Source organism: Triticum aestivum, chromosome 3B, assembly GCF_018294505.1.
Source record: "Triticum aestivum cultivar Chinese Spring chromosome 3B, IWGSC CS RefSeq v2.1, whole genome shotgun sequence".
NCBI lineage: Eukaryota > Viridiplantae > Streptophyta > Magnoliopsida > Poales > Poaceae > Triticum > Triticum aestivum.
The window spans coordinates 754666240-754677494 of NC_057801.1; the positions used below are offsets into that span (position 1 = coordinate 754666240).

General features: G+C 44.9%; 1 long non-coding RNA gene across 1 annotated transcript; it reads right to left on the reverse strand.

The window, feature by feature from the left end:
• Window positions 1-6440: 6440 nt before the first annotated feature.
• On the reverse strand, window positions 6441-10392 carry LOC123066364 (uncharacterized). The gene is made up of 3 exons (XR_006431323.1): window positions 8784-10392; window positions 7115-8608; window positions 6441-6694 (listed from the first exon to the last, which is right to left on the reverse strand). It is a non-coding gene; the product is annotated as an uncharacterized lncRNA (long non-coding RNA).
• Window positions 10393-11255: the final 863 nt, after the last annotated feature.

Genomic DNA, 11255 nt, shown 5'->3' on the forward strand with positions numbered 1-11255 from the left:
AAATCGCGTTTTACGATACTGTCGTTACAAATTTCGTTAGGGCATGTACAATGGTTGATAAGATAGTCTTATCTTACGACTTGCATGTGATTTAGAGATGACAAAAAAGAATTATCTACAATGGGTCATCTCTTAGCCTTATGTTCAAGGGTCTTTTATACCTGTGTCCCTAACTCGAACCACCTAATCAGATATACCCCTAATTCAAAAGCCTGCTCAAAAATGCCCCTCCGCCGTTATGTGCCCTTATAGAAATGCCCTTCCGCTTTGTTACCGTCCGGTCAAAGGCCTTTGACCGTCAACGGGACGTTTTCTGGACATTTCTACCCCTCCCTCCATGTGTCACTTACGTGTGGGACCCACTCAAACAAAAATAAAAATAAAAGGATATATCTCTCCTCTCTCTACCTGTCTCACCTACATGTAGGACCCACCCTAAAAAAATCTTTCCTGTCTCTCTCTCAACTCCGGCGGGGGCGCACGCAACTAGCAGCAGCCTCGCCGGGGTGAGGTGCTGCACGGCTCCGACCCCTTATGACCTCCTTGCTCCCCCCCCCCCCCCCCCCCACCCGCGCACCCTCTTTTCTCTCTGCCAAGCGACAAAGACGTGGTCCGCGGGAATCATGGTTGTCCGCCCCGATGCTGTTCGTCATGCAGGCGGCCGACGGGAACCCCAGGACCCGTAGCCTTGTCCAAGGGATCCGCCTGTTCGTCCTCGACTTCCACACCGAATTAATTGAAGTATAACACCTCAAATCAGTGTGGTTGATGTCATCTTCTCCCCCTCCGGTGATGCTTTGCCGCGCCTCGATCTCCTCTGCTACACCGTCCCTATGCTCTATCTTGGTTGCCTCATCGACATCTGGTGCTTCTAGACCCTGTGGACCCCTCGCTGCGGAGCCCTTCATTCCCGAGCCGCCGTGTCAGCGTCACCTCGCTCCGCCGTCCACCGTGGACGACGAGGTCGTCGCTCTGGTGAATCCCAAGCCTCCTGGATCATCCCTTCATCAAATAAGTGAGCCATTTATGTGTTTGCTCACGTTCTTTAGTCCCCTCCCCCTCTGTAGCTTGCCCGTGCCTAGCGCCTTCCGCCGTTGCCACGGGACCTCATCGCCGGCGAGCTTCCCGTCTGCTCTACAAACTCCCAGTGCCCTTGCGGACCACCCCGTGACCCCGCCTTGCTCCAGGACCGTTCACAGCTCGCCCTAGCGTGCTCCCGCGCAGTCCCGAGCAAACCCTAAAGCGCTCATGCTCGCCGGAGTTCAAGCTCCGTCGTGTAGATGAGAGGTGGGCCTGCCCCTAAAATAAATAAGTGAGTACCATTTCAAAAAACAATAAAACAATGACATGTGGGCACCATGTGAAATTGATAAAAAAAATCGGTCCCACGTGTAAGTGAGACAATAGAGAGAGCTTTTTCTTTTTATTTTTCTTTGAGTGGGTCCCACGCATAAGTGACACATGGAGGGAGGGGTAGAAATGTTCAGAAAACGTCCCGTTGACGGTCAAAGGCCTTTGACCGAACGGTCACGGAGCGGAAGGGCATTTCTATAAGTGCACATAACGGCGGAGGGGCATTTTTGAGCAGGCTTTCGAATTAGGGGTATATCTGATTAGGTGGTTCGAGTTAGGGACAGAAATGCAAATGGCCCTATCTTCAATAACTAGCAATTCCTAAAAATTTGGTGAGACATATTGTGCTAAGAGATCACCTCTTGTGTTCTCTTAAATAAGAGAAGACAAGCCTTTTCTTATGAGTTTTCTCTCCTCCACCTCATCATCTATCCTACGTGGCACTCCTAAGATAGCACCATTGTACATGCCCTAATGAATGTACAATAACTAAGGAAAACTAGATGTACCCTAGACAGTCCCTTTGAAGAACAAGCTATATAAACTTGGGAGGGGTAGGGAGGGAGGGAAAGAGAAGAGGAGATTGTGAGCCGGATGCGCTATTGATAGAGGTGGCAAGCTTTGAACTGTATGGCGCAGAGGTAGAAATAGTGGGTGAACGAAAGAGAAGAGGAAGAAGAAAGTTGATCTTTCGATAGAAAAAGGCTGGCAATGTCATAGATGTGCATAAGGATCACAAACTTATATGTTAGACATTATTAGTGTTGAATCACTACAATATATGTGCCGCCGATGATTCTCACCATATGAATGAATACCACATGATGTCATATTCTTATTTTGTCTTTTGCGAGTGAGATGCTACTCTTCTATTCGGCGCTTACTCTCTTGAACCCATAGCCTCGAGCATGATGGGGCAATGATCTGCCCCTAGCTGCCAGATACATTTCATATTATTTTCTTAGGAACTACAACAATCATTTTGATCAAAGTATTTGTTTTCATTGTCATGTGGCAACGTACGATCATTTAGCTAGTGTAGCACTAAATGGAGGGCCCACTAAACCAGTGGCTTTTATTTTGGACCCCGATAAATCCCGAACACTCGAATTTTAAGCGTGTCATCCCGAATGTTTTTTCATGGCAACTTTAGTTGACGCGAGGTGGCAAATTTAGTTGTTAAAACATGACAACTTTGTCCCAGTTAGTTTTTTGTCAAAAAATTGCCATGTTTGAAACCTCGCTGAACTAAAGTTGCCATGAAAAACATCGAATTGTCATGCTTAAAATCCGAATGTTCCGGATTTATCATTTTCGTTTATTTTTATATTAAATGGTAGGAAAATTTCTACTGCACCTTTAATATTATACAAGTTCTTTTCTTTATTTGAAATGGTCACCGGGAGGGGGGGGGGAGGGAAGACTCCCACCTGAATATATTTCAAAAGGGTGAATGTTTACAGAGTTCACGTATCACGTGAAGAGAGGAAATCACGCCAGAACCCGGCATGTTCCTTGCTTCCCAGATTTTCCAGAGAATGAAGAGGGGCATAAAAGGACGAATCGAGGGAGGCAAAGCATCCGGCAAGGAGGTGGTAAATATCTCCGTAATAGGGCTGAACTGTGGCCTTATGCCGGTAGCGCACCAGATTCGGCGAGCAGCCGGGGGCAAGTGAAGAACAAATACTCCCGGTCCTCGACAGCATTGTTGCACCTTGGTCAAGTATCATAGGTGAGGATGTGCTTCTTGCGCAGATTCTTCCTAGTGTTCATACGGTCCAAGAGAAATAGCCAACCAAAAATCATGACTTTTTTTGGGCACCCTGGAGTCTAGTGGTTAAATATGAAATCTCGGTAGGATCACTTGCCAATTTGCTTTAGGAAATCGCGTTTTACGATTCTGTTGATACAAATTTCGTTACTACACCAAGATCATTGGAATTCTTTTTTTTTTCTTAGCGGATGTTTCTTTTTGACGAAAATGCCATCATGATGGTTTATATTTCATGTGTAAATAGGGCTACATCGTTTGGCAAAGTATCAAGCAAGAAAAAGGAAGGGTCAGACTGCCACACAATAGTTTGTGAGTCCTCCAACATACCAGCCAACAAGTCCGACGTCATATTGGCTTCCCTTGGACAATGATGAAAATTAACAGAATTAAAATTACGACAAATAAAAGAGCACTCATGGTAGATAGCTGCTGTCGGCCCTAGTGAGTTGCCTCCATTGAGCATCACTTATACGAGGATGGCAAACGTGGATGTCATATTCTTATTTTTCTTTTGTGAGTGAGATGCTGCTCTTCTATTTGACGCTCACTCTCTTGAACCCATAGCCTCGAGCATGATGGGGGAATGGTCTGCTCCTAGCTGCCAAATACATTTCTTATTATTTTCTTAGGAATTACAACAATCATTAGAGCATCTTCAACAGCCGCACTTCGCGTCGCGCGTAAAAAACCTGTTTGCCGCGCGTGCTTCGGCTGGTTTAGCGCGGCCGCTAGCGCTGGCTCCAGCAGCCGCGCTATAATGCAGCGCACGCGCACCGCTCCAGCAGCGCGCAAAAATACAGCGCGCGCGACTCGCCGGGCATTTAACATATATGGCATTTTGGACACAAAATGAGTTTGAAACATTCATCAAAATGCAATGAACATGTGAAATTTGACACAAACAAGTTGATGAATAAAAGTTCATGCCCACAAGTTCATCCAACCAAGTTCAAAATGCGAACTAAAGTTCAAGACATAAATGAAAGACACATCAATCATCTTCCTCGTCTTCGTCCTCATCTTCCGAAGACGATTCTTCCGCCTCCGAAGATGAATCTTCCTCCCTAACCTCATCATGCATCGCATCACGTGAAGCTCCGACGGTGTTCGCAAGATCTTCAACGGCATCTTCATGGGAATGTGTGTGAGGAGGCACATCGAAAGACATTCCACCCATGGCCGGAGGTGCACCCATGCCTCCCATAAGAGAAGCAAAAATCATGCCTCCCATGGCAGCCATAGCGTCAGAGGATGCTCCAAAGCCACCCATACCTCCCATGGCGGCCGGAGGTGCACCCATGCCTCCCATGGCTCCCAAGCCACCCATGCCTCCCATGGCGCCAAGGCCACCGCCACCCATGCCTCCGAGGCCACCGCCACCCATGCCACCGAGGCCACCGCCACCCATGCCGCCAAGGCCACCGCCACCCATTGTGCGAATCATGGCTCTTTTTTGGATCAAGACTTCTTCACGGGCAAGGTTGACATATTCCTTTTGCGCATCATTGAACAAAGATGTGTCCAAGAACAAGTGCTTCTCCCATTCCAACAACCTAGATCGCTCCTCCATGCCCACCTTCCTCTCCTCCAATGCCACTTTCCTCTCCTCGGTGGCCACCCTCCTCTCCTCGGCCGCGGCATCTTGGTTCCTTGCCATTTTCCTCACCTCGTTGGCTTCTTTTCTTGCCTTCACAATAGCTTCCATAGCATTTTTGAGCTCATCATCTCCTTTCCTCTTCTTCTTTTCGGTTTTGTCTTTCTTGCACCCATCCGATCATTTTGGCTTCGAGTATGAAACCGAGTTGGGTGTGGGGTTTCTCTTGTCGTCATCACTTGATGCATCATCCTCCTCCTCATCATCATTCAACTCAATTGTTCGCTTGCGTTTGTTGCTCAAATGCAAATCATCCAAACCATCACGCTTCTTCCATTTCTTATCATCCTTTAACACTTCATAGCAATGAGGCAAGGTAAAGATCCTTCCTTTCTTGATCTTCTTCTTCTTGGTTGTCCTCGTCTCTTCTTTGAACAAGTTTTGTGCAATGTTGTACTACAAGAAAAACAAAACGAGTTAGCACTACGAACACCAAAAACAAGTATGAGATGAACATATATGAGATGCCACTTACTCTATCATCCTCATTTGTGCCACTTCGGTTAATCTTGTCAACTGCCTTTTGTGCGGCCGCCCACTTTTGACAATCCGAGTTGATTGTCGACCATCGGGAACGAAGTGATCTCTCGGAGCGGCCAATTCCACTCACGTTGTGAGCATCAAAGTGTTCTTTCATTCGCCCCCAATACGCATCTCTACTTTGATCACCTCCAACGAATGGATCCCTCGACACTTGCAAATAAGTATTGCATAGTAACTTGTCATCGTTGGTGCTGTAATTGCCCGCTCTTCTTTTCGGCGCGTCGACAATGCCCTCACCCTCCTCGTCCACCTCAAACTCATGGTCTTCGAAATGGATGTCATTGGTTTAAGACCAATGCGAATTGTTGGACCCAACACCCATAGTTGACATGTATGCATCATCGTGGAGACTACAAAGTTTTTTGAACAATGCAAATAAGCTATCTATATGTGATGATGCATTGAAAAAATAACAAGAAAACAAAAGTTGGAATTTTTTTCACCTTGGGGGCATTTCATCGAACACGTGGTGCGCGTCGGCGGCCGGCTCAACGAGTGAGCTCGCCGGCGCTTCGGTAGCCGCCGCGGCCGTCGAACGCCCTGCAAGCTTCTTTCACTACAAGAAATATGTCAACTTGTGACCTTGACTATTGGTCACTGAAAGGTCATTGTTTTTCATTTGCGACCTTTTTTTGACCAAAAACAGAAGGTCAAAAGCTGAGGGTCGTTAACTGACTATAGCGACCTTCTCTGTGAGAAGGTCGTGGACGTTTACGACCAAAATATTCCTACTGTGGCGTTTTGGTCACTAGCAACCTCCCCAGGCCACGTAGGCATCCAGCGTGGCAAGCTGATGTGGCACAAGATTCAACCCGGTCCAATTAGGTGTTTTACATGGGCCGAGCCCATTAATTCGGCCTTTTTAATATTTATTTTCCTATTAATTTTTGCTAGATACATGGGCTGGCCCAGCAATTCGGCCTTTTTATTTCATGGGTCATGGCCTTTTTGTACAACAGTTTTAGTTTTTTTTATAAAATGGGTCCACTAGTCAAACAGATCCCACTTGTCAGGTTTTGATAAGTGGGTCCTAGCTATTAGGCCCAGATTCTTCATATCTCAATTTGACAATAAGAAAATAACCAGTAGTTAAATTGGCAAGCAAAAAACACACATGATACTTCAAATAAAAATAGCCAGATTCAATACAAGCTCTACAAATGACACATCCTACAAGCTGTGGCATATACAAGCTTATTTACAAGCTCTACAAATGACACATCCTACAAGTTGTAGCATTTACAAGCTCTACAACTATGGGAATCAGTTACAAGCTCTACAAGTGTTTTCTTCTTCTACATGTAGCTCCTTCAATAGCGATCAAATGCCGGACTCACTTGAGAGTCAGGACTGGGCCTTCCACGGACGCCCTGTTACATGAATCAGCTGATAAAAATTAGAAAAACTGGAGCCAATATATTATGAACATTCCATTCAAAAAAGGAGTAAAGGACATTCTTTGTTTCATCACGTTATAAAGGAGCAGCACAAACCACAACTTTACTCGACACACATACACATACACACATGAATATTAAGCTCAGTTCCATCAACTATATCATGGTTTAACAGCTGGCCTCAGCATCATCAAATCACCATGCTTATGATCATAATCTAAGCATATCATCAAACAAAACCTACACAGATAAAGATCACAGAACATCAAGCCACAGGCGCACCAGCGCTGGCATGGGATTCAACGCAACAGCAATGGGGTACCACAACAGCATGAAAAACCTAAGCATACTAGAGAAAATAGATAGTTGGTGCTAGAGGGACTGGTGAATTACCTCAATGGAGTACTTGATGGGTGATGATGGTCCTTCTCAAGTAGTTGTCGTCCACAGTTAAGAGGTTTCATATATCTGTCTACAACAATCAGCAAACCAGAAATCGGAACGAATACTTCAATCTCATAAGAAGTTTAAAAAAGACTAGCAGGACAGAAATATGTGGACTACTTCTAAAATGGTACATATAGCACATGCCCAAACAAATATGTGATTTCAAGGTCCCACTGAATATTACAGCAGTTAACAGCAAGTGAAATTATTGTGATGTGCAAAATTTACAGTAAATACTCCACTGAATATTACTGAAACTTAATAGAAGTTAACTAAGCTTTTTCAGTTTCAGAATATACAAGTCAGAAAATAAGCTTGCAAGCAAGTTTATGTAAGTAATGCACACTGGAGTACAATACTTCTATGGATTTCTGCAAATAATTCATGATTTTCTAACTAATCCAAGATGTCCATTTAATTAACTGGAAAAGTAAGTTAAATCTTGCTGAATCTTGTTAAATACTCCAAGCAAAATTACTCCACACATGTACAGTTCAACCTTGTTAAATACTCTAAGCAAAATTACTGGATTGCTGGAGTACTACAAGTTAAATGTGTTGCACATGTCTCAAGGAACCAGCAGCGCTGCTTGCCCCCTTGGTCCAGCTCCTTGCTGTGCAGGAGGACCGAGACTCGGATGCATACAATACAAAACAATACATTACAAAACAATACAAAAGTAGGAAGCCAAACATCTAAGCAAACATGATTGGCAGGAATGCAGCATCATGCATGTGCCGACTGCCCCGCAGGCAACCCTACTAGAATGACAGGGCTTCGGTAAAGGGACATTGCTGGTAACTCATCACAAAGTTCTGATGAAGTAAACCCCAGAAATAAAAGCTCGAGGATGGATGGGCAAAAGGTCATGGGCTTCAATAATCATGCTAGCCTTTTCAGATGGTTTAAAGTAGGGAAAGGCAGAAACTGGTAAGTTTTGCTGGAGCAGAACTGACATTATTTTCTAGCCCAGACCCAAACAAGAAATGTACAGAATATACTAGCGGCAATCTTATCACCATTAATAGTACAATAAACTCAGATCTTATAGATCAAATTGAACACTATATATGCAGAATATTTACAGCTAAGATTTATCTTTGGACTATATTTGGACACTAAATATGCAGAATATTTTAGATTACCAACAATAAAAGTTCATGACTGTCAACCAGGAATGTACAGTTTCTGGCAATCAGTTAAAACAAGGGAAGAATCTATATATCACATTCAAGGAACTAACTTGATATTATCAGCATCCAAAATCCTTTGAAAAGCCTACATGTGAAACTAGAAGAAGCACAGTGGCCCGATGTGCCTAGGGGTCAGGGAGGAGGACGATGAGAGAGCGCAGAGGCATCCATGGCGTCGGAGCCAAACAGGCCTCCATGGCCATAGTCAACTCCCTCTTCTACCGCTTTCAACAAGAACTTGTGATCCCTGTAATGTACCGCTGTTAAATAAAGCAACACATAAGCATATGGAAGAAAGCCTTTTGAGCAGCTCTCCAATTACATAGAACAACAAATGTAGCAAAGGGCCCCGCGATGGTCAGATATGTCTTGCCTTGTTGTGTGGTGAGTAAGAACTAGAGAGAGGAAATGGTAATTAGTACCTTCCTGATGCTCGTGAAACGCAGAAGCAACTGCGATAGTCCCATCCGTGGTCTCCACAACTTCAAAAGAACGAAGAAGATGGTTACCGAGGCACCCAAGTTACTTCATAATCTGCACAGGATTTACCCAAAATGTAGCGCCTATGTAGAAGAAACTATGAAATGTGTAGAAGAATCATCACATGAACAAACAAACAAGACCCCCATGAACTTGGAAGGCTGTGAACACTAGCAGGATGCACGACAGACCTTGGAAGACTGACTGCGTGTAACCTGTGAAGAATACAAATAACACAGGGGCATAATACCAATCCTACACACTTCACTTCTATGCTGGTAGGAATAGGATAGCATACAAGAATTAGTACATCCTGAATCACGATTGGATGTGACAGAGATGCAAAAAATGTACAGAGTAGTTGATTCCTAAGCATGATAACATATAAACATGTCAAGGCACACTGTCAGTTACTATGACTGACATTTTTGTCAACAGACGCTACAAACAAGTAACGTGTTGGTCACACATTAGCACATGAAGCTACCAAACGAACGAATCTTTTGCTTCTAGAAACACTCTGTTCATCACAAGATATAGAATGCAGTATAGAACTCTATTCAGCACAAACCACATTGTACAATCTTTTAACTCTGTTCAGCAAAAACTAGAGAGTATAGTCTACAACTCTGTTCAGGTAAAACTACAGAGTACTAAACTCTACACCAGTACCGACCCTGTCGGCTGTTCCTTGCTCTGAAACTCTGTCACTTCTATGCTAGTACTATAAATTAGTACTCCACAACGTCCGTACTCGATCGGTATTGCTGTATGATGGCCAAGTACCCCAACAAATGCAAAATGCAACCTGTTCCGACTACACAAAGTTCAGCTACACTAGTAGGCACTTGACACCCCCCAACTATGTCTGTAAGCCCTGCTCTACAGTTCAATTGAAACTAACTCACGTGCGCAAGAAACAAAAATACCTTGCATGTATTTATGCGTTGGCTTCAGGGGACTGCAACTACGCAAAGACGAGGAGGGTGTCAACCATTGCTGCACTGGAGGCACCATCAAGAAATAGCCTCCAGCTCCTAACCTACGGAAGAGATCCATCGAGCACTAACCAACTCTTGACATCGGCATCACTATCTAGTGCATATCATGAACAGATCTGACGCAGCAAGCGAGAACGAACCAAGGATTAAGGCGAGAGGGAGATGGATCTCATCTATTACCTGGGAGAGACGCCCGCTGCCAGTCGCCGATCCGGTCGCAGTCGCCGGAGCCGAGGGAGCCGATGGCGTTGTCCCGTCCTGGTGGCCGGAGACCCTAGACAGGCCACGCGCACGCCGGATCCGGCCAGATTGATGGAGTGCCGTGCTCGTCAGCGAGCAAGAAAGCCGTGGTTGCTGGGCGGTGACGCCTCTATCTCCGGCGAAGTCGAGGCGGGCGGTGGAGAGCAGGGCCGATCGAGATCACAGAGGGAGGGAGAGGGTTGGGGGTGGCGGGCATGGGTGCGTGGGGGCTGATGGGGTGAGGGAGATGGATCCATGAGGTCCGCTGCCATGGCTTTCCGATCCGCACGACCGTCGTCGTGGTTTTGGATCTGCGGGAAGGGGAGAGGATGGCGATGGCGACGGCGGCGTATGGATCTAGGAGAGAGAGGAGGGGAAGTCGTGGGGGGACGAGTGGTGTGCGGGGGAGAGCGGGTGGGTGTGGGTGGGTGGGTGAGAGGGTGGACGTTGGATCCATCCGCCGTGGACGGCTCAGATTTCATAGAACGGGGCGATCCGCGTGAGAGATCCTGATTGGTTCGATATTTTTGTCATCTAAAATAGTTTCTAAGTGCTAAAACATAGTAAAATGTGAAGCAACTGCCCGTATTATTTTGCAAAATGGCACCACTAAAATTTTCACTCAAATTATACCACATTTTATGAATGATCACCAACTTTAATGCATTTCCAATCTTTCTACCTATTATTGGCCATTTAAATGGGTTCCTTCCGAATCAGCTGGGATTGGGTCAAATTTGAACTACACCTACTTCATATCTTGCTCGTTAGTTTTTACATAAATCATTTTAAGATACACAAGTATATATTTCATCAGAGATGCGCCAATAGTTTTGCAAGATTCCACACATAGATACAAATGGTCAAGCCCGCCGTTTTGACCGCATTTTGAAACAGGCATAAAAAATTTAAAAAAAATCAAAAAATTGGAAAACCTTCGCATTGTGTCATTATATGTGACCAAGCTTCTAGGAAAAATAATAAACTTGTAATACGGAAATTTATTTAAAAAAGTGTTCTCAGAGATGAGCTGTCATGCGTGAAGATTCATGGCTTTCAAGCCAAATGATCAATCTTATGGCCACATTCATGGCATAGTTTGTTCAAATGACCTCATATTGTGCACAAGGGTGCATCTTGGAATTCCAAACAATGTTGCCTAAGGGAGTTTTC